The sequence below is a fragment of the Phyllobates terribilis genome, unplaced genomic scaffold (genome assembly GCF_046119375.1).
Source record: "Phyllobates terribilis strain yellow unplaced genomic scaffold, ASM4611937v1 Scaffold_1__5_contigs__length_1240528914, whole genome shotgun sequence".
Lineage (NCBI taxonomy): Eukaryota > Metazoa > Chordata > Amphibia > Anura > Dendrobatidae > Phyllobates > Phyllobates terribilis.
The window spans coordinates 134043255-134068069 of record NW_027362761.1 but is presented as its reverse complement, the minus strand read 5'-3'; the positions used below and the strand labels follow the sequence as shown (position 1 = coordinate 134068069).

Below are 24815 nucleotides of genomic sequence, written 5' to 3'. Positions count from 1 at the left end.
GGGTCTTGTTCTATTAATCCATCTATACTGACCTGCATCAGGTTGCAAACTGAATATAATTTTTTTCTGCATCTAGCTCTGAAAAAATATTTGGCCTTCTAGCAGTGTGTCGGACTTTCTCTATTAGTCCATCTATACTGACCTCCATCAGGTTGCAAATTAAAAATAATTTGTATCTGCATTTACAGTACCTCTGAAAAAATATTTGGGCTTCTAGCTGTGTGTGGGACTTGTTGTATTAGTCCATCTATACTGACCTCCATCAGGTTGCAAATTAAAAATAATTTTTATCTGCATCTACAGTACCTCTGAAAAAATATTTGGGCTTCTAGCTGTGTGTGGGACTTGTTGTATTAGTCCATCTATACTGACCTCCATCAGGTTGCAAACTGAATATATTTTTTTCTGCATCTACCTCTGAAAAAATATTTGGGCTTCTAGCTGTGTGTGGGACTTGTTGTATTAGTCCATCTATACTGACCTCCATCAGGTTGCAAACTGAATATATTTTTTTCTGCATCTACCTCTGAAAAAATATTGGGCTTCTAGCTGTGTGTGGGTCTTGTTCTATTAATCCATCTATACTGACCTCCATCAGGTTGCAAACTGAATATAATTTTTTTCTGCATCTAGCTCTGAAAAAATATTTGGCCTTCTAGCAGTGTGTCGGACTTTCTCTATTAGTCCATCTATACTGACCTCCATCAGGTTGCAAATTAAAAATAATTTTTATCTGCATCTACAGTACCTCTGAAAAAATATTTGGGCTTCTAGCTGTGTGTGGGACTTGTTGTATTAGTCCATCTATACTGACCTCCATCAGGTTGCAAATTAAAAATAATTTGTATCTGCATCTACAGTACCTCTGAAAAAATATTTGGGCTTCTAGCTGTGTGTGGGACTTATTGTATTAGTCCATCTATACTGACCTCCATCAGGTTGCAAACTGAATATATTTTTTTCTGCATCTACCTCTGAAAAAATATTTGCTTCTAGCTGTGTGTGGGTCTTGTTCTATTAATCCATCTATACTGACCTCCATCAGGTTGCAAACTGAATATAATTTTTTTCTGCATCTAGCTCTGAAAAAATATTTGGCCTTCTAGCAGTGTGTCGGACTTTCTCTATTAGTCCATCTATACTGACCTCCATCAGGTTGCAAATTAAAAATAATTTGTATCTGCATCTACAGTACCTCTGAAAAAATATTTGGGCTTCTAGCTGTGTGTGGGACTTGTTGTATTAGTCCATCTATACTGACCTCCATCAGGTTGCAAACTGAATATATTTTTTTCTGCATCTACCTCTGAAAAAATATTTGGGCTTCTAGCTGTGTGTGGGACTTGTTGTATTAGTCCATCTATACTGACCTCCATCAGGTTGCAAATTAAAAATAATTTGTATCTGCATCTACAGTACCTCTGAAAAAATATTTGGGCTTCTAGCTGTGTGTGGGACTTGTTGTATTAGTCCATCTATACTGACCTCCAATCAGGTTGCAAACTGAATATATTTTTTTCTGCATCTACCTCTGAAAAAATATTGGGCTTCTAGCTGTGTGTGGGTCTTGTTCTATTAATCCATCTATACTGACCTCCATCAGGTTGCAAACTGAATATAATTTTTTTCTGCATCTAGCTCTGAAAAAATATTTGGCCTTCTAGCAGTGTGTCGGACTTTCTCTATTAGTCCATCTATACTGACCTCCATCAGGTTGCAAATTAAAAATAATTTTTATCTGCATCTACAGTACCTCTGAAAAAATATTTGGGCTTCTAGCTGTGTGTGGGACTTGTTGTATTAGTCCATCTATACTGACCTCCATCAGGTTGCAAATTAAAAATAATTTGTATCTGCATCTACAGTACCTCTGAAAAAATATTTGGGCTTCTAACTGTGTGTGGGACTTGTTGTATTAGTCCATCTATACTGACCTCCATCAGGTTGCAAACTGAATATATTTTTTTCTGCATCTACCTCTGAAAAAATATTTGGGCTTCTAGCTGTGTGTGGGACTTGTTGTATTAGTCCATCTATACTGACCTCCATCAGGTTGCAAATTAAAAATAATTTGTATCTGCATCTACAGTACCTCTGAAAAAATATTTGGGCTTCTAGCTGTGTGTGGGACTTGTTGTATTAGTCCATCTATACTGACCTCCATCAGGTTGCAAATTAAAAATAATTTGTATCTGCATCTACAGTACCTCTGAAAAAATATTTAGGCTTCTAGCTGTGTGTGGGACTTGTTGTATTAGTCCATCTATACTGACCTCCATCAGGTTGCAAACTGAATATATTTTTTTCTGCATCTACCTCTGAAAAAATATTTGGGCTTCTAGCTGTGTGTGGGACTTGTTGTATTAGTCCATCTATACTGACCTCCATCAGGTTGCAAACTGAATATATTTTTTTCTGCATCTACCTCTGAAAAAATATTTGGGCTTCTAGCTGTGTGTGGGACTTGTTGTATTAGTCCATCTATACTGACCTCCATCAGGTTGCAAATTAAAAATAATTTGTATCTGCATCTACAGTACCTCTGAAAAAATATTTGGGCTTCTAGCTGTGTGTGGGACTTGTTGTATTAGTCCATCTATACTGACCTCCAATCAGGTTGCAAACTGAATATATTTTTTTCTGCATCTACCTCTGAAAAAATATTGGGCTTCTAGCTGTGTGTGGGTCTTGTTCTATTAATCCATCTATACTGACCTCCATCAGGTTGCAAACTGAATATAATTTTTTTCTGCATCTAGCTCTGAAAAAATATTTGGCCTTCTAGCAGTGTGTCGGACTTTCTCTATTAGTCCATCTATACTGACCTCCATCAGGTTGCAAATTAAAAATAATTTTTATCTGCATCTACAGTACCTCTGAAAAAATATTTGGGCTTCTAGCTGTGTGTGGGACTTGTTGTATTAGTCCATCTATACTGACCTCCATCAGGTTGCAAATTAAAAATAATTTGTATCTGCATCTACAGTACCTCTGAAAAAATATTTGGGCTTCTAACTGTGTGTGGGACTTGTTGTATTAGTCCATCTATACTGACCTCCATCAGGTTGCAAACTGAATATATTTTTTTCTGCATCTACCTCTGAAAAAATATTTGGGCTTCTAGCTGTGTGTGGGACTTGTTGTATTAGTCCATCTATACTGACCTCCATCAGGTTGCAAATTAAAAATAATTTGTATCTGCATCTACAGTACCTCTGAAAAAATATTTGGGCTTCTAGCTGTGTGTGGGACTTGTTGTATTAGTCCATCTATACTGACCTCCATCAGGTTGCAAATTAAAAATAATTTGTATCTGCATCTACAGTACCTCTGAAAAAATATTTAGGCTTCTAGCTGTGTGTGGGACTTGTTGTATTAGTCCATCTATACTGACCTCCATCAGGTTGCAAACTGAATATATTTTTTTCTGCATCTACCTCTGAAAAAATATTTGGGCTTCTAGCTGTGTGTGGGACTTGTTGTATTAGTCCATCTATACTGACCTCCATCAGGTTGCAAACTGAATATATTTTTTTCTGCATCTACCTCTGAAAAAATATTGGGCTTCTAGCTGTGTGTGGGTCTTGTTCTATTAATCCATCTATACTGACCTCCATCAGGTTGCAAACTGAATATAATTTTTTTCTGCATCTAGCTCTGAAAAAATATTTGGCCTTCTAGCAGTGTGTCGGACTTTCTCTATTAGTCCATCTATACTGACCTCCATCAGGTTGCAAATTAAAAATAATTTTTATCTGCATCTACAGTACCTCTGAAAAAATATTTGGGCTTCTAGCTGTGTGTGGGACTTGTTGTATTAGTCCATCTATACTGACCTCCATCAGGTTGCAAATTAAAAATAATTTGTATCTGCATCTACAGTACCTCTGAAAAAATATTTGGGCTTCTAGCTGTGTGTGGGACTTATTGTATTAGTCCATCTATACTGACCTCCATCAGGTTGCAAACTGAATATATTTTTTTCTGCATCTACCTCTGAAAAAATATTTGCTTCTAGCTGTGTGTGGGTCTTGTTCTATTAATCCATCTATACTGACCTCCATCAGGTTGCAAACTGAATATAATTTTTTTCTGCATCTAGCTCTGAAAAAATATTTGGCCTTCTAGCAGTGTGTCGGACTTTCTCTATTAGTCCATCTATACTGACCTCCATCAGGTTGCAAATTAAAAATAATTTGTATCTGCATCTACAGTACCTCTGAAAAAATATTTGGGCTTCTAGCTGTGTGTGGGACTTGTTGTATTAGTCCATCTATACTGACCTCCATCAGGTTGCAAACTGAATATATTTTTTTCTGCATCTACCTCTGAAAAAATATTTGGGCTTCTAGCTGTGTGTGGGACTTGTTGTATTAGTCCATCTATACTGACCTCCATCAGGTTGCAAATTAAAAATAATTTGTATCTGCATCTACAGTACCTCTGAAAAAATATTTGGGCTTCTAGCTGTGTGTGGGACTTGTTGTATTAGTCCATCTATACTGACCTCCAATCAGGTTGCAAACTGAATATATTTTTTTCTGCATCTACCTCTGAAAAAATATTGGGCTTCTAGCTGTGTGTGGGTCTTGTTCTATTAATCCATCTATACTGACCTCCATCAGGTTGCAAACTGAATATAATTTTTTTCTGCATCTAGCTCTGAAAAAATATTTGGCCTTCTAGCAGTGTGTCGGACTTTCTCTATTAGTCCATCTATACTGACCTCCATCAGGTTGCAAATTAAAAATAATTTTTATCTGCATCTACAGTACCTCTGAAAAAATATTTGGGCTTCTAGCTGTGTGTGGGACTTGTTGTATTAGTCCATCTATACTGACCTCCATCAGGTTGCAAATTAAAAATAATTTGTATCTGCATCTACAGTACCTCTGAAAAAATATTTGGGCTTCTAGCTGTGTGTGGGACTTGTTGTATTAGTCCATCTATACTGACCTCCATCAGGTTGCAAACTGAATATATTTTTTTCTGCATCTACCTCTGAAAAAATATTTGGGCTTCTAGCTGTGTGTGGGACTTGTTGTATTAGTCCATCTATACTGACCTCCATCAGGTTGCAAATTAAAAATAATTTGTATCTGCATCTACAGTACCTCTGAAAAAATATTTGGGCTTCTAGCTGTGTGTGGGACTTGTTGTATTAGTCCATCTATACTGACCTCCATCAGGTTGCAAATTAAAAATAATTTGTATCTGCATCTACAGTACCTCTGAAAAAATATTTAGGCTTCTAGCTGTGTGTGGGACTTGTTGTATTAGTCCATCTATACTGACCTCCATCAGGTTGCAAACTGAATATATTTTTTTCTGCATCTACCTCTGAAAAAATATTGGGCTTCTAGCTGTGTGTGGGTCTTGTTCTATTAATCCATCTATACTGACCTCCATCAGGTTGCAAACTGAATATAATTTTTTTCTGCATCTAGCTCTGAAAAAATATTTGGCCTTCTAGCAGTGTGTCGGACTTTCTCTATTAGTCCATCTATACTGACCTCCATCAGGTTGCAAATTAAAAATAATTTGTATCTGCATCTACAGTACCTCTGAAAAAATATTTGGGCTTCTAGCTGTGTGTGGGACTTGTTGTATTAGTCCATCTATACTGACCTCCATCAGGTTGCAAATTAAAAATAATTTGTATCTGCATCTACAGTACCTCTGAAAAAATATTTGGGCTTCTAGCTGTGTGTGGGACTTGTTGTATTAGTCCATCTATACTGACCTCCATCAGGTTGCAAATTAAAAATAATTTGTATCTGCATCTACAGTACCTCTGACAAAATATTTGGGCTTCTAGCTGTGTTTGGGACTTGTTGTATTAGTCCATCTATACTGACCTCCATCAGGTTGCAAACTGAATATATTTTTTTCTGCATCTACCTCTGAAAAAATATTGGGCTTCTAGCTGTGTGTGGGACTTGTTGTATTAGTCCATCTATACTGACCTCCATCAGGTTGCAAACTGAATATATTTTTTTCTGCATCTAACCCAGCCAATAGTTTTGGCCTAATACCACAGTTTGGCCACTCAGCTCTGCTCGGTTACCATCCATTGTTTTTTTGTGCAAACAACTCCAGAGTTGTGAATTAGTTAACCACCAAAATGAGTGGAAAAAGGCCTGCTGCTGGTGGAAAGGGGAATAGGCGTGTTGGGAAGGGGAAAAAGGTTGTGTCCGTGGGGTAGGTGTTAAAGCAACAGTAACATCTGCAGAAGAAAGACCATCTTCCAGCCAAACTAAAATGTCTACTTCTTTTAGCGGACAATGTGATAAGATCCCTTTCTTACGGCCACGCCAGTCGCTACAAATTCCAGATGAGGCACAAAAACAGCAGGTGCTTCAACGGATATCAAGTGCTCCTTTAAGTGGGCTCTCCTTCACATCAACTTCAACATCACAAATACTCCAGTCCTCAAAGGTGTCACCCAAATCGCACTTGCTTCCTCACAGCTCCCAAATCTCCAGCTGCCCGTCTGAGTATGAGGTAGAACAGATGGTTGAGTCTGCAGAGCTGTTTACTCATACTATAGCCTGGGAATCAGAGGTCGACTCCAGCGCTTCTGTGAATCCAGACAAGGAAATGATCTGCACTGATGCCCAGAATCTTTATGAGTCGGATCCAGGACCAGACGCAGAAGGTTCTGACCATAATGTAGACCCTCATTCCCAAACTGTAACTCCTGTTGGTGGAGACAATAAGGAAGATGATGATAAGACTCAAATACCTGATTGGAGCGACAACTTTAGTTTTTTGTCAGGGCAGGAACAGGTTGGCTCTGAGGACGACGGGTGTGATAACACACAGGGTGATGATGATGAGGTTGGAGATCCCACTTACTGTCAACCCACAGTCAGCCAAGAGATGAGGTCAGCAGAGGAGGTGGAGGAAGATGCTAGTGACGACGAGGTCAGGTTGAGCCTTCCTGCACAGAGACGTAGTACTGGAAGCACGTCAACAACTGCATCCTCAAACACAACTCTGCCTCTCACCACAAGTCGTGGTGGCTCTTCAGGTCGCATGGGTGCTAAGCCTTGCATAGCCTGGGCATTTTTTCAGATCGATAAAGATGACCCAACTCGTGTTATCTGTAACATTTGTCAGCAAAAGCTAAGTAGAGGCCAAAAAATACATAGTTTGAGTACTTCATGCATGAACCGGCACATGGACATTAAGCATAAGTTGCAGTGGGAAGCTCAGTGTGCTACAATGCGGCCTAGCCGGCCGGGCCAACCACCGTCTGCCATATCTTGTGCATCCGCGGCCTCTTCATCCTCTGTGACTGGGGGGACAGCAGTCACACCTGTTTTGGGGCGCAGACCTGCCACCTCTTTACCCGCAACAGCCAGCGTGATTGGCAGGTCATCATTTTCTTTGGAGGTGGTAACAGCAGCTGGTGTTGAGCGCTGTCCGACATCGATAGCACCACCTTTGGATCAAGGCAACCTAACATGTCCGCCTGCATCTTCCTCACAGACCGGCAGTTTGCCGGGGACACCCTTATCAACCCCGTCCAAGCACAATAGCCAGCCCTCGGTCCCTCAGATGTGGACAAGTAAAAGACCATTTCCTCCTAGCCATGAGAAAGCTAAGAGGTTGAATTTCACCATCTGCAAGCTCTTGGCTACAGAAATGCTGCCTTTCCGCCTGGTGGACACAGAGGATTTTCGAGACCTTATGTCCGTCGCAGTGCCCCAGTACCAGATGCCCAGTCGGCACTACTTCTCAAAGAAAGGTGTGCCTGCGCTCCACCAGCATGTCGCACACAACATCACCGCTTCTTTGAGAAACTCTGTGTGTGACAGGGTGCATTTCACCACAGACACTTGGACGAGTAGGCATGGACAGGGGCGTTACATGTCGCTGACTGGGCACTGGGTAACTATGGTGACAGCAGGACAAGGGGCTGCTGTCCAAGTCTTGCCGTCCCCACGAGTTGTGCGTCAATCCTCTTTATGTCAAAGTTCCTCCACTGCTTCTGCCTCCTCAACCTCCTCTCGGTCTTCCACCTGCACCCAAAGCCTGTCTGGTCATGCCACAAGCTTTCTAACTGCGCAGAAGGGATCCTGCACACCTCCTTACTATGCTGGCAGTAGGGCTCAACGTCATCAGGCGGTTTATACATTGAAATGTCTGGGAAATGTGAGTCACACAGCTGAGGAGTTGTGGTCAGCTCTGGAGAACCAATTTCATGAATGGTTGTCTCCACTGGACCTGAAACCAGGGAAGGCCGTGTGCGACAATGCTGCAAACCTGGGTGCGGCCCTTCGCCGGGGCAATGTCACACACTTGCCTTGTATGGCTCACGTGTTGAACCTGGTTGTCCAGCAATTTTTAGCCCACTATCCCAGACTAGATGGCCTTCTGCAGAGGGCACGGTCGCTGTGTGCTCACTTCCGCCGTTCGCATCCCGCAGCTCAGCGACTTACATCTCTACAGAAGTCGTTGGGCCTGCCACTTCACCGGCTAAAATGCGATGTGCCTACCCGGTGGAATTCAACTCTGCACATGTTGCAGCGACTGTGGCAGCACCGACAAGCCCTGGTGCAATACGTTCTGACGTATAGCCTGGGCCAACGAGATTCAGAGGTGGGGCAAATCACGCTGGAGGAGTGGTCTCAGATCAAGGACCTATGCACCCTTCTGCACAGTTTTGAAATGGCGACGAAGATGTTTAGTGCTGACGATGCCATTATCAGCATGACTATTCCGGTGATTTACATGCTGGAGCACATGTTAAACAGAATTCGGAGTCAGGTGGTGGCACAAGAGGAGGTGGAGGAAGTAGAGGAGGAGGAGTTGTATGCGGAAGGGCTAACATCTGCAAGGTCCAGACGGTCGGCAGCACCAAGGCGGCAGGCATGTGAGGGTGGGGGAGATGGTTTTACCAGGGCGCATGGTAGCAGCCTAACTAGTGAGGAGGGTGCAGGAGCCCAGGAAGAAGTGGAGGACGAACTGATGGAAGACTCATCAGATGAGGGAGACCTTGATCACATTTCTGTTGTGCGAGGTTGGGGGGAGAGGACAGAGGAAGGAAGCATGATTGTTACCTCGCCACCAACACAACAGGGACTTGGTGCTCCTGGATGCGCAACACACATGAGTGCCTTCTTGCTGCACTACCTGCAACATGACCCTCGAATTGTGAGAATTAGAAATAATCCTGACTACTGGGTTGCCACACTGTTAGATCCCCGGTACAAAAGTAAATTTGCAGAAATTATTCCTGCCATAGAAAGGGATGCACGCATTCAGGAGTATCAGCAGAGACTGTTGCAGAATCTTACATGTGCTTTTCCACAAAATACCAGTGGTGCACGTAGTGAATCTCACAGTTCCAACGTGCCAACCGTGGGACCGTCAAGTGTTCAGCACTCAAACCGTAACAGAACCACAGTATCTGGTGGTAACATCAATTTTGCGGAATCATTTCACCACTTTTTTAGCCCATCCTTTGCAAGGCCACAGGAGACAAGAAGTCTGACACATAGTCAACGCCTAGAGACGATGGTACAGGAGTATCTCCAAGTAAACATTGAAGCCACGACTGTGTCACTGGACCCTTGCTCTTTTTGGGCTTCCAATCTGGATAAATGGCCGGAGCTAGCCACTTGCGCCTGGAGATCTTGTCATGCCCCGCAGCCAGCGTTCTGTCTGAACGTGTGTTCAGCGCTGCTGGTGGTGTGCTGACAGATAAGCGCACGCGGCTCTCCACTGATAATGTAGACAGACTCACGTTCATAAAGATGAACAAATCATGGATCCGAAATGACTTTTCTACCCCTGTGTCATCCTGGGGAGAGTAAAAGCTTGATGATTGTTTAAAATCACCGTACCAACCGTTTTAAGCTTTCAAATTACTAATCATGTTTATCTGTATCTTGACTGGAAAATAATTTGGGCTTTGTAGCAGTGTGCAGCACTGATCCTATTAGGCCATCTATAATAAGCTCCACCAGATTTAAAATTAAAAATAATTTTTAGCTGCATCTAGCCCGGAAAATAATTTTGGGGCTCCGAGATGCGCAAGACACATAAGTGCCTTCTTGCTGCACTACCTGCAGCATGACCCTCATATTGTCAGAATTCGAAGTAATCATGACTACTGGGTTGCCACACTCTTAGATCCCCCAAACTTTTCGATCAACCTTCTCATTTTAATAAAGACCAAAAAAATTGGCATTTTTGAAATTATAAGCATTAGCAGGTTGTTAGAAACTGAAATCAAACAGTTTTCAACTCAAAACTTTATTCTAGGTGATGTTACATTTTCACATAGGACCCCTTGTTCGAAAGGAGCTTCTGAACTCTCTCGTCCATTGAATTTGTCAGGTTTTGGATGGTTTCTGCTTCAATTGTTTTGCATGAGGACAGAATACCCTCCCAGAGCTGTTGCTTAGATGTGAACTGCCTCCCGCCATCATAGACACTCCTTTTAATGATGCTCCAAAGGTTCTGAATGGGGTAGAGGTCAGGGGAGCATGGGGGTCACACCATAAGTTTGTCCCCTTTTATGCCCATATCAGCCAGAGATGCAGATGTTTTATGTGCAGCATGAAATGGTGCATTATCATGCAGAAAAATGATCTTGCTGTGAAATACACGGTTCTTCTTCTTGAACCATGGCAGGAAGTGCTGTTTGAGAAAATCCACATACATTATGGAGTTCATCTTTAGCGCCTTCAGGGATCCTAAAGGGGCCGACAATCTCTCTCCCCATGATTCCAGCCCAAAACATTACTCCACCTCCTCCTTGTTGGCGCTGTAGCAGTGTTTGCGTGGGGTGTCCATCAACCAGCCATCCTCCACTCCATCCATCTGGACCATCGAGCACTGCACGGCACTTATCCGTGAACAAAACAGTTTTGAAATCAGTCTTCATGTAATGTTTGGCCCACTGGAGCCGTTTCTGCTTGTGTGAAGTGGATAGAGGAGGTCGACAGGATGGCGTATGCACAGCTGCAAACCTCTGAAGGACCCTGCATCTTGTTGTTCGGGGGACGTTGGAGGCACAAGCAGCTTCAAAAACTTGTCTGCTGCTATGACAAGGCTTTTTTGCCGCTGCTCTTTCAACCTGACGTAATTGCCTGTAGGAAAGAGTCCTCAATTTGCCCTTATCAGCACGCACACGTGTGTACTGTGAATCAGCTACATACTTCTTGATTGCCAAGACACTTCATCCTGATCATCGCACAATGTTGATTGTAGTCATGCCTTGACCTAAACACTCCACAATTTGTTGCTTCTCAGCAGCCGACACATCCTTTTTCTTTCCCATTTTGGCAGAAAATGTAGGCTGCTGAATAATGTGAGAGAGCCTTCTTAAGTAGTCTTGCCTTTCATTGGACACACCTGCCAAACTAATTAGCACTGGTGTCTGCAATTGCTTACAGTGATATAAAGAGCCCTGACACACATCACCATCAATGAGTTTAACTGACAAACAAACAAAGTCTTCCCTTATCACTCCTAAACACTTTTTGCATAATAATTTGGAACACAGTGTACATGTGCTTTTCCACAAAACACCAGTGGTTCACGTAGTGAATCTTACAGTTCTAACTTGCCAACCGTGGTCTGTATGGAGTTGTTCAATAAAGGGCCCAAAATTAAGATAACATAGATGGGAGAGGTCTCTATGAATAGGAATTCCTAAGTATTTGATACCCTGTGAGGGCCAGGCAAAGGGAAAGTTGGACTGGATGGAATCCTATATGGATTTGGGGAGGGAGACATCGAGGGCCTCAGACTTCGCTGCATTGATTTTAAAATTTGACCATGTAACAAAGTGATCTATTTCAGCCATAACAGCATGGATGGATATATGTGATTGAGTGATATATACTAGGACATCATCAGCAAATAGAGAGCACTTGTACTCGGTGCCTCCCACCTCAATCCACCTAATATTGGGGTTATGGCGAATTGATGAGAGCAGGTGCTCCGTCACTAGGATGTATAAGAGAGGGGACAGAGAACATCCCTGCCTTGTCCCATTGGTGATTGTGAAAGGTGATGAAAATGTTCTGACGCGCCCCCTGGGCCTTGGGACACCCGGAGCCGGACCCTTTTTGGTGGATGCTGGTGGTTGTAGTCTCCGTGGCGGCAACCCGGTTCCGTGGCTCAGGGCGGTCAAACCAGTGGCGGAACTATTTATGTGGTTTTGATGTTTAAATGTCCGAATACGCCACCCGTGGATTGCGGTCAGAGTGAACCGCCGCTCCAGGGCAGACCGCTGAGGCTGGTGTTGTGGGTGCAGCAGAGCGTAGCATAAATCCCCACGGGAGGAGTATAGCCTCAGGGCAGTGTATGCGGAGGATGGGGGTGATGGTGCAGGGCAGCAGCAGTAATGACACGGAGTCAGTGATGCAGTCCAGGGCATTTACTCACAGTTCTTATTATCCAGACCACGTCTGCAGGTAACGGCTGCCCACGTCGTACTGTGCTCACCAGGTGAGGGGCTCAGACAACTCCCAGATAACTTTGGAGCGCTTCACAGGACCCCCTTTGTGTGTCCTTTGTCTGGCCTTTCTTACCAACCCTTCTGTCCGGCTGCCTCGGGCCTCCTCTTGGTAAACTTGGCGCCAGTTTCCCTGACCCTATGTGGTGCCTTCCTAGCGGATGTAGCGAGGGGCTGCGCCACATAAAATGTCACAGCATCCTGTGTCTAGCTGAGGGTCGTTTCCTGCCTCCACTAGTTTCGGGGACCGGTCTCCCCCTTTCGCCTGACCCCTCCACGCAGGTGGATTCTGGCGTGCGGTGGCGACTCGCCCGTCCGCACCCCTGAGATCCCTTCGTTCCTCGTTCCTGGAGCCTTCTCCGCTCCTCTTCCTTCCTTCTCCCTCTTCCAGGCCTGGGCCCGCCTCCGGAGCAGAGCTCATGCAGAGCCCCTGCTCCCTGCCACTTCTGCTCAGACTTCTCTGCACTGAACTAAGATGGTGCCCAACTTTTATACTCCCTTCTCAATGCACCCAGGAACTGCTTCCTCCCTGCTCCTGCACTACAGGGTTCCCCTTCCTCAGTGTTCCCTCCCCCCACTCCAGCCAGGGAGAGGGACTGTCATGCCCATCTCAGGGGCATATTGGTCGCCCTGCCCCATGGCAATGTGATGTAATGCATGCAGGTGTCGGGTCCTGATCCACACTACATCCTTACCTGAGAGTGAGATATCACACCTCTGGGTGAGGTGCAATACCTCTGTAGCAACCGAGCCCTCAGGGTGCTACAGTTCCATTTATCTTCAGCCTAGGTGACGTATTGCGATACAGGGCCGTGATTTTGGCTATAAAAGGGTCCCCTAGACCCCTACCCCAAGCATTTTAAGAGAATCATATATGGCGTGCCAGGAGACTCTATGGAATGCTTTCTCAGCATCCAACGAGAGTATCTAATTACAAATTTTTAACTGCATCTAGCCCAGGAAATACTTTGTGCCTAGTAGCAGGGTCTGCTAGTCAGCGGATTATCCCGGCTGTTAAGCAAGCTACACCACCTGTAGTTTGGACACTTCATTTTTTCAAAGGAAATGCTTCGGGACCACGGGACACTCAGTGAAGAGCATCAGGAGGCACCCCAAGGCATAGGGGCTGGGACTGGCAGTAGGATGCCTTGTGGTGGACAGCCGAGCTCGATCCTTATAAAAGCTTTTTAACTGCAGCAGCTTTAGTGGACGCTACTGGAGCTGGAATTACGCGGCTGCTGGCATGAGACTTGCCCTCCAATAGATCCTTGTAAATGGATTTAAAGTGTATTCATTCAAATTAGAGAGACAATTTAAATTAAAAAGCTTAGAGCTGCCTCCACCACAGGGGGGCTCGCTCGACCCACCAGCGGACAGGCACCAGTATTGGGAGAGGGGGGCTGGCCATCAGGGTTCACCGCGGCTCTGGCACAAACCCGGCGACACGGAGGTGGCACGGGCAGGAGCGGACTGGCCGTGTCGGCTTCTCACTTTTTGGATTTTAGAAGGGCATGACATGCCTATATCTGTGTCTCCCCCTCCTTTTACTCCTCCACCTCTTTTCTTTTCGCATGACTATATGTACTTGTCACTTTTCCATGTGTTAGTTATGTCTTCTGAGCAGTTTGTCAGCTTTTGGACACCTTTGAAGGTGTTTTCTATGTGTTTCTATGTGTTTTTGTTTGCCTGCCATTGGTTTTAACGGTGTTCGAAGGTGTTCGACGAACAGTTCGACGAACAGTTCGGCAAACACACGGGTGTTCCACGAACCGAACCGAACTCGAACACTACGGGGGTGGCTCAACACTAGTCAGGATTGCTTCGAATTCTGACAATATGAGGGTCATGTTGCAGGTAGTACAGCAAGAAGGCACTTATGTGTCTTGCGCATCTCGGAGCCCCAAAATTATTTTCCGGGCTAGATGCAGCTAAAAATTATTATTAATTTTAAATCTGGTGGAGCTTAGTATAGATGGCCTAATAGAATCAGTGCTGCACACTGATACAAAGCCCAAATTATTTTCTAGCCAAGGTACAGATAAACATGATTAGTAATTTTAAATCTGGTGGAGCTTAGTATAGATGGCCTAATAGAATCAGTACTGCACACTGCTACAAAGCCCAAATTTTTTTCCAGCCAAGATACAGATAAACATGATTAGTAATTTGAAATCTTAAAACGGTTGGTGAGGTGATTTTAACCAATCATCAAGCTTTTACTCTCCCCAGGATGACACAGGGGTAGAAAAGTCGTTTCGGATCCATGATATGTTCATCTTTATGAACGTGAGTCTGTCTACATTATCAGTGGAGAGCCGCGTGCGCTTATCTGTCAGCACACCACCAGCAGCGCTGAACACATGTTCAGACAGAACGCTGGCTGCGGGGCATGACAAGATCTCCAAGGCGTAAGTTGCTAGCTCCGGCCATTTATCCAGATTGGAAGCCCAAAAAGAGCAAGGGTCCAGTGACACAGCCATGGCTTCAATGTTTACTTGGAGATACTCCTGTACCATCGTCTCTAGGCGTTGACTATGTGTCAGACTTCTTGTCTCCTGTGGCCTTGCAAAGGATGGGCTAAAAAAGTGGTGAAATGATTCCGCAAAATTGATGTTACCAGCAGATACTGTGGTTCTGTTACGGTTTGAGTGCTGAACACTCGTCGGTCCCACGTTTGGCAAGTTGGAACTGTGAGATTCACTGCGTGCACCACTGGTGTTTTGTGGAAAAGAACATGTAAGATTCTGCAACAGTCTCTGCTGATACTCCTGCATGCGTGCATCCCTTTCTATGGCAGGAATAATTTCTGCAAATTTACTTTTGTACCGGGGATCTAACAGTGTGGCAACCCAGTAGTCAGGATTATTTCTAATTCTCACAATTCGAGGGTCATGTTGCAGGTAGTGCAGCAAGAAGGCACTCATGTGTGTTGCACATCCAGGAGCACCAAGTCCCTGTTGTGTTGGTGGCGAGGTAACAATCATGCTTCCTTCCTTTGTCCTCTCCCCCCAACCTCGCACAACAGAAATGTGATCAAGGTCTCCCTCATCTGATGATTCTTCCATCAGTTCGTCCTCCACTTCTTCCTGGGCTCCTGCACCTTCCTCACTAGTTTGGCTGCTACCATGCGCCCTGGTAAAATCATCTCCCCCACCCTCACATGCCTGCCGCCTTGGTGCTGCCGACCGCCTGGACCTTGCAGATGTTAGCCCTTCCGCATACAACTCCTCCTCCTCTACTTCCTCCACCTCCTCTTGTGCCACCACCTGACTCCGAATTCTGTTTAACATGTGCTCCAGCATGTAAATCACCGGAATAGTCATGCTGATAATGGCATCGTCAGCACTAAACATCTTCGTCGCCATTTCAAAACTGTGCAGAAGGGTGCATAGGTCCCTGATCTGAGACCACTCCTCCTGCGTGATTTGCCCCACCTCTGGATCTCGTTGGCCCAGGCTATACGTCAGAACGTATTGCACCAGGGCTTGTCGGTGCTGCCACAGTCGCTGCAACATGTGCAGAGTTGAATTTCACCGGGTAGCCACATCGCATTTTAGCCGGTGAAGTGGCAGGCCCAACGACTTCTGTAGAGATGTAAGTCGCTGAGCTGCGGGATGCGAACAGCGGAAGTTAGCACACAGCGACCGTGCCCTCTGCAGAAGGCCATCTAGTCCGGGATAGTGGGCTAAAAATTGCTGGACAACCAGGTTCAACACGTGAGCCATACAACCATACAAGGCACGTGTGTGACATTGCCCCGGTGAAGGGCCGCACCCAGGTTTGCAGCATTGTCACACACGGCCTTCCCTGGTTTCAGGTCCAGTGGAGACAACCATTCATGAAATTGGTTCTCCAGAGCTGACCACAACTCCTCAGCTGTGTGACTCACATTTCCCAGACATTTCAATGTAAAAACCGCCTGATGACGTTGAGCCCTACTGCCAGCATAGTAAGGAGGTGTGCAGGATCCCTTCTGCGCAGTTAGAAAGCTTGTGGCATGACCAGACAGGCTTTGGGTGCAGGTGGAGGACCGAGAGGAGGTTGAGGAGGCAGAAGCAGTGGAGAAACTTTGAGATAAAGAGGATTGATGCACAACTCATGGGGATGGCAAGACTTGGACAGCAGCCCCTTGTCCTGCTGTCACCATAGTTACCCAGTGCCCAGTCAGCGACATGTAACGCCCCTGTCCATGCCTACTCGTCCAATTGTCTGTGGTGAAATGCACCCTGTCACACACAGAGTTTCTCAAAGAAGCGGTGATGTTGTGTGCGACATGCTGGTGGAGCGCAGGCACACCTTTCTTTGAGAAGTAGTGCCGACTGGGCGTCTGGTACTGGGGCACTGCGACGGACATAAGGTCTCGAAAATCCTCTGTGTCCACCAGGCGGAAAGGCAGCATTTCTGTAGCCAAGAGCTTGCAGATGGTGAAATTCAACCTCTTAGCTTTCTCATGGCTAGGAGGAAATGGTCTTTTACTTGTCCACATCTGAGGGACCGAGGGCTGGCTATTGTGCTTAGACTGGGTTGATAAGGGTGTCCCCGGCAAACTGCCGGTCTGTGAGGAAGATGCAGGCGGACATGTTAGGTTGCCTTGATCCAAAGGTGGTGCTATCGATGTCGGACAGCGCTCAACACCAGCTGGTGTTACCACCTCCAAAGAAAATGATGACCTGCCAATCACACTGGCTGTTGCGGGTAAAGAGGTGGCAGGTCTGCGCCCCAAAACAGGTGTGACTGCTGTCCCCCCAGTCACAGAGGATGAAGAGGCCGCGGATGCACAAGATATGGCAGACGGTGGTTGGCCCGGCCGGCTAGGCCGCATTGTAGCACAGTGAGCTTCCCACTGCAACTTATGCTTCATGTCCATGTGCCGGTTCATGCATGAAGTACTCAAACTTTGTATTTTTTGGCCTCTACTTAGCTTTTGCTGACAAATGTTACAGATAACACGAGTTGGGTCATCTTTATCGATCTGAAAAAATGCCCAGGCTATGCAAGGCTTAGCACCCATGCGACCTGAAGAGCCACCACGACTTGTGGTGAGAGGCAGAGTTGTGTTTGAGGATGCAGTTGTTGACGTGCTTCCAGTACTACGTCTCTGTCCAGGAAGGCGCAACCTGACCTCATCGTCACTAGCATCCTCCTCCACCTCCTCTGCTGACCTCATCTCTTGGCTGACTGTGGGTGGGTTGACAGTAAGTGGGATCTCCAACCTCATCATCATCACCCTGTGCGTTATCACACCTGTCGTCCTCAGAGCCAACCTGTTCCTGCCCTGACAAAAAACTAAAGTTGTCGCTCCAATCAGGTATTTGAGTCTCATCATCATCTTCCTCATTGTCTCCACCAACAGGAGTTACAGTTTTGGAATGAGGGTCTACATTATGGTCAGAACCTTCAGCGTCTGGTCCTGGATCCGTCTCATAAAGATTCTGGGCATCAGTGCAGATCATTTCCTCGTCTGGATTCACAGAAGAGCTGGAGTCGACCTCTGATTCCCAGGCTATAGTATGAGTAAACAGCTCTGCAGACTCAACCATCTGTTCTACCTCATACTCAGACGGGCAGCTGGAGATTTGGGAGCTGTGAGGAAGCAAGTGCGATTGGGGTGACACCTTTGAGGACTGGAGTATTTGTGATGTTGAAGTTGATGTGGAGGAGAGCCCACTTAAAGGAACACTTGATATCCGTTGAAGCACCTGCTGTTTTTGTGCCTCATCTGGAATTTGTAGCGATTGGCGTGGCCGTAAGAAAGGGATCTTATCACATTGTCCGCTAAAAGAAGTAGACATTTTAGTTTGGCTGGAAGATGGTCTTTCTTCTGCAGATGTTACTGTTGCTTTAACACCTACCCCACGGACACAACCTTTTTTCCCCTTCCCAACACGCCTATTCCCCTTTCCACCAGCAGCAGGCCTTTTTCCACTCATTTTGGTGGTTAACTAATTCACAACTCTGGAGTTGTTTGCACAAAAAAACAATGGATGGGAACCGAGCAGAGCTGAGTGGCCAAACTGTGGTATTAGGCCAAAACTGTTGGCTGGGTTAGATGCAGAAAAAAATTATATTCAATTTGCAACCTGATGGAGGTCAGTATAGATGGACTAATACAACAAGTCCCACACACAGCTAGAAGCCCAAGTATTTTTTCAGAAGTAGATGCAGAAAAAAATTGTATTCAGTTTGCAACCTGATGGAGGTCAGTATAGATGGACTAATAGAACAAGTCCCACACACAGCTAGAAGCCCAAATATTTTTTCAGAGGTAGATGCAGAAAAAAATTATATTCAGTTTGCAACGTGATGGAGGTCAGTATAGATGGACTAATAGAACAAGTCCCACACACTGCTAGAAGGCCAAATATTTTTTCAGAGCTAGATGCAGAAAAAAATTATATTCAATTTGCAACCTGATGGAGGTCAGTATAGATGGACTAATAGAACAAGTCCCACACACTGCTAGAAGGCCAAATATTTTTTCAGAGCTAGATGCAGAAAAAAATTATATTCAGTTTGCAACCTGATGGAGGTCAGTATAGATGGACTAATAGAATAAGTCCCACACACTACTAGAAGGCCAAATATTTTTTCAGAGCTTGATGCAGAAAAAAATTATATTCAGTTTGCAACCTGATGGAGGTCAGAATAGATGGACTAATAGAACAATTCCCACACACAGCTAGAAGCCCAAATATTTTTTCAGAGGTAGATGCAGATAAAAATTATTTTTAACTTGCAACCTGATGGAGGTCAGTATAGATGGACTAATAGAGAAAGTCCCACACACTGCTAGAAGGCCAAACATTTTTTCAGAGGTAGATGCAGAAAAAAATTATATTCAGTTTGCAACCTGATGGAGGTCAGTATAGATGGACTAATAGAACAAGTCCCACACACTGCTAGAAGGCCAAACATTTTTTCAGAGGTAGATGCAGAAAAAAATTATATTCAGTTTGCAACCTGATGGAGGTCAGTATAGATGGACTAATAGAACAAGTCCCACACACTGCTAGAAGCCCAAATATTTTTTCAGAGCTAGATGCAGAAAAAAATTATATTCAATTTGCAACCTGATGGAGGTCAGTATAGATGGACTAATAGAATGATGCTATGCCCAAAAGGTTTTACTTCACTAGGTGCAGTAAAAAAATTGGTATTCTATACACAGGTGGTATATCTTGCAACACAGATAGGCTACTCCACTGACTAACACACTCTGCAATAGGCCAAAAAGGATTAGCTTTGCAAGATTCAGCCAAATGCTGTGAAAAAAACTTGCACAGCACTGGCACAGACCTGCCTGGCAAAAACTGATAGGAACTGATGTAACCTAGTCCTGAAAAGGACTGCAATTACAATTAGTCTTTACTCCCACAACCTATCTATTTAAGAGCACAGACCTGCCTGATAAAAGTCGTAGGAAATGCTGTAACCTAGTCCTTAAAAGGACTGCAATCACAACTATTCCCTACTCCCAAGCTATCTGTAGATTTGTGCGAAAATTGGCTTGAAATTAACAAGGTATAGCGCACACAGCAACAGCGGTGCCGTCTAACACGCAGCTGCAGCAGTGAGAAAATGGTGGCGACGGGGAAAATGGCTTGGTCTTATAGGGTAAGGACATGTGACATACACTGCCAATGACACATGCCCTTGCTTGTGTGAAAAAAAGCACTTCGCTCTGTGTGTGCGCTGCTGATAGGCTGACAGACTGCACCTCCCCACTGTAAATGCGGGAAAGAGAAAAAAAAATGGAGATCTTCATTATTCCTGCAGAGATCCATCCCCTGCCCCTCCGCCCGCCCCGCTGTACACTCAAACTGCGTATTAACATTAATTTTCATCATTACTGAGAAAAAATCCAGTTATGATTTTGGTGCACGAACAGTTATCGAACATAACCTCGAACAGCCGAATTTTTCTCAAATCGTTCGTATACGCCGAACGGCTCGAACACCGCCCAAAACAGCTCGAAATTGAGATTGGCGAACAGGTCGAGTCGAACAACGCTCATCTCTAATCATGAGTGCAATGGAGTGTTCAGCAGCATCATTCACAATTTTCTATCCTTTTACTTTTGAGGATGCATCGATGTAACTTGCATTAGTGTGCCATGGACAAGGATGTTGATGAAGAAAATCTTGGTTTATTTCCAGTGCAACTGTTTTTTTGTGTTGGACGACATGAAGTGATGAAGCTTCTTGTGTGACACTAGGTCTTTAACAAGTTGCATGCAAGTTGAGCAGACTTAATTTCCTTCCTTCTACAGAGACAGTACCATCTCAGCCTTTTCTGCGGTTGGAACCTCACTGTCAAAAAAAATAGACCCACCATAATCTCACCACAGATGTCTATTGAAAGTTTTTATTGCTGCCTCAGCAACAGACTGGTTGATTCCTTTGTATGCTACAAGTTCTTGGAGTAATGTCATTTCGCAGTGATGTGGCTGGGATCTGACAGAGGTACCAAGCCTGCAAGTATAAGCGGACAGTGCAAATTGACGGAGATTTTTTAACTCTGTTAAAGTTAAAAAAATTGGAGATGAAGCATGAAGATCTTCAGAGCATATACCACTTTCCATCCATTGAGCCTGATTGTAGGAGCCTAGAGTGTTGATGTGTATGTCTGAGTGTTGCGGCGAACCAAGGAACAGGAATGCCAGTTTTAACAATTCCTTGTAATCATCTCTTGGATGGCAATGTACAAGATAGTTGATGGAAAATTAAACTAGACGCTCCTTAAAGGGGTTGTGTGGCACTTTAGATTACCCCCCCATGTATCCCCCCCAGGTCCCTAAGACTTATTGTAAATACCTTCTGCTGTTAATAATGCCTGTGAGCCGTGCTATCGATGGCCGCTCACAGGCATCACGTGACCCCAGCACCGACGTCACGACAAGTGAGGCGTAACTCAGCGCTAGGGTCCCCGCGGTGGCTGCTGGGTTGTGGGCGGGGTTACCGCCCGCATCACACCTGGCATCCACCACGTGCTTTCCCAATGAATGGGGAGAGGCAGAGCACGCGGTGGATGCCGAGTGAGATGTGGGAGGTAACCTCGACCACAGCCTGGCATACACCTGGAACCAGGAAGATGGCTGCTGCCAGCACTTGTCGTGACATCAGCGGATGTCAGAGCTGGCTGCAGCCGGGGGTCACGTGATGCCTGTGAGCGGCCAACGATAGCGCCGCTCACAGGCATTATCAACAGCAGAAGGCATTTACAAAAAGTATTAGGGACCTGGGGGGGATACATGGGGGGATAATCTCAAGTACCGCACAACCCCTTTAAGTGGACCTAGCTCAGTTGAAACAATGTCATCTTCCATTCCAGCTGAAAACTTTGTTTTATTCAGTTGATTACAGGCAGCCGAAAATCTCGAACAATTTTATATTTGGACCTGTTGATGTCGGCAACAATTTATCAAACACACTAGCAATAATTAGCTTGTGAATGCGGTGCCTAAACAGCAAACTCGGTAGTTCTTTCTGCATTTTCTGTTGCAAGATGACGCACGCACCAGCCTTTGTACCAGTGTTACTACTGGTCCTGTCGAATGACATAAACATCACTTTACCCTAGTTTCTGCAACTCAGCCTAATATTGCTCATCAACACTTGCAAGTTACTATTATGAATAAAAGTAAGTGAATTTCAGACAAAAATTTAATTAGACAGTAAACGACACATGGGATTGTTGTATACTGCGGCGTAAATATTTAGAGATTAGATTTACCTAAAGCAGTGAATAATACTGAATGCTGTCTGTAATTTGACAAGTTTATTTTGAAACAGGAAAAATCAACTAATATTAACCCCTTTCCCCTCCAAGGTGGTTTGCACGTTAATGACGAGGCCAATTTTTACAATTCTGACCACTGTCACTTATGAGGAAATTATTTTAGAACGCTTCAACGGATCCACCTGATTCTGAGAAGATTTTTTAGTGACGCATTGTACTTCTTGATTGTGGTAAAATTTCTTCTATATCACTTGCGTTTATATGTGAAAAAAATGGAAATTTGGCAAAAATTTAGAAAATTTTGCAATTTTCAAAATTTTAATTTTTATGCCCTTAAATCAGAGAGATATGTCACACAAAATAGTTAAAAAATAACATTTCCCACATGTCTTCATGACATAAGCACAATTTTGGAACCACATTTTTTTTTTATTAGGGAGCTATAAGGGTTAAAAGTTGACCAGCGATTTCTCATTTTTCCAACAAAATTTACAAAACCACTTTTTTATGGACCACATCACATTTGACGTCACTTTGAGGGGTCTTTATAATAGAAAATACCCAAAAGTGAAACCATTCTAAAAACTGCACCCCTCAAGGTGCTCAAATCGACATTCAAGATATTTATTAACCCTTCAGGTGCTTCACAGGAATTTTTGGAATGTGGAAGAAAAAAATTAACATTTAACTTCTTTCACAAAAATGTTTCTTTAGACCCAATTTTTTTATTTTCGCAGGGGTAACAGGAAAAAATGGACCCCAAAATTTGTTGTGCAATTTCCCCTGAGCACGCAGATACCCCATATGTGGGGAAAAAACACAGCAGGATTCGGAAAGGGAGCAGCGCCATTTGACTTTTTGAATGTAGAATTTGCTTGAATAATTAGTGGACGCCATGTTGCGTTTGGGGAGCCACTGATGTGCCTAAGCAGTGGAAACCCCCTGCAAGTGACACCATTTTGGAAGCTAGACCCAGCAGGGAACTTATCAAGATGTGTGGTGAGCACCTTGAACCCCTAAGTGCTTCACAGAAGCTTATAACATTGAGCCGTAAAAATAAAATTTTCACAATTTTCCCACAAAAATGTTTTTCAGCCCCTAATTTTGTAGTTTCATAAAGGTAACAGGAGAAATTGTACCATGCAGTTTGTTGTGCAATTTCTCCTAAGTAAGCAGATACCCCATATGTGTGGGAAAACCACTGTTTGGATGGGAAGGAGCGCCATTTGACTTTTTGAATGTAAAATTTTCTTGAATAATTAGCGGATGTGCCCCTGATGTGCCTAAACAGTGGAAACCCCTCACAAGTGACACCATTTTGGAAACTAGACCCCTCAAGGATTTTATTGAATATTGAATAAGTTGTCATTAGTCTTGAGCGCAAGTGCTCGCTACTTGAGTTTGCATCGGGTACTCAGGTATGCACCATGTATCACGTGTGCTCGACTGACATGCTCGAGTCCCCGCCCGCATGTTTCACGGTTATTAGACACCAAAAAAAAACATGCGGGGATCGCTCGTCCATGGCAGGTGATCCCCGCGAGTATTTTTGGCCGCGAAGCATATGGGGCGGAGACTCGAGCATGTCACTTGATGGTAAAATTGATAAGGTAACTTTATTCTTTGGGACAGTTTACAGGGGTACCACATTTATATCGTTTTTCTATGTTGTGGCGCTTTTACACAATAAAAGCTATTTTATAGAAAAAATTATTTTTTTGCATCACTTTATTCAGAGAGCTATAACTTTTTTATTTTTCGGCTGATGGAGCTGTATAGCAAAAATCCTGTGCATATCTTTTATAGCCTATGCTCAAGAGCTGTAAACAGTAAGGCAAAGAAACACCAGCATTAGACATACAACAATTTTAATTGAAATCATTTTTTGACTGCTTTACTACAAGAAAGTGGGGTTTTTTTTACTCAACATGTGAAATGTCAGGTTTAATAATAAATTGAAAAATGTGCAGTTGAGATGCTGGAAACCATCTTCTAGATTTAAAATAGAGAAAAGCACATTGAATTGGGTGACAGGGCATGAAATGGGAAAATGAGATAAGTCTTTGCATATTCTTTTGCATGGTGATGTTTTGAAATAAAAGGCCACCTGACATATTGATGCTAATGTATTTATTTTTCTTTATAGAATGGACTTTTCATATACTTCTTAAGCCATTTCTTGATCATAAAGATAAAGTCAAGGTAATGTTCTATTATTTTCCGTTACTTTCCCTACTCTATCAATTTATCAATGTGATTACATTTATGATGCAAGGCAATGTCTGTAGCCTAATTCAAATAAAAACACACTTCTCTTTATTTGTATGTTTGCACTACTCAATTCACACCAAATATACATAAAAAAAAACTTAGGGTTGCCAAGGTTGGTAATTTCTGTTTTTTATACATGAACCTACAACTCGGACGAGTGCTATTAGATGTTTTATCGGATAGCAGTCTTCCCAATGTTACACTATGGGGCAGTGCAGATCTGTGATTTTTTTCTCATGCCGATTCATCATGAGAAAACAATCACAGCATGCTGCGGGTGCATTCAATGATTGAATCACACACACCCTTACAAATTTATGGGTGCTTG

At 44.0% G+C, this 24815-nt stretch overlaps 1 protein-coding gene across 10 annotated transcripts in view; it reads left to right on the top strand.

The window, feature by feature from the left end:
* The window catches only part of LINGO2 (leucine rich repeat and Ig domain containing 2), a 2408131-nt gene that overhangs the window by 286433 nt on the left and 2096883 nt on the right, over nucleotides 1–24815 (top strand). For 9 of the 10 annotated variants that reach the window (XM_073667628.1, XM_073667593.1, XM_073667612.1 and 6 more), the window contains exon 2: nucleotides 24363–24418. The exons of the other annotated variant lie outside the window; for it this stretch is intronic. The gene's annotated coding sequence lies outside the window, so the exon portion shown is untranslated. The remainder of the gene's footprint in view (nucleotides 1–24362; nucleotides 24419–24815) is intronic. 10 annotated transcript variants of the gene reach the window in all.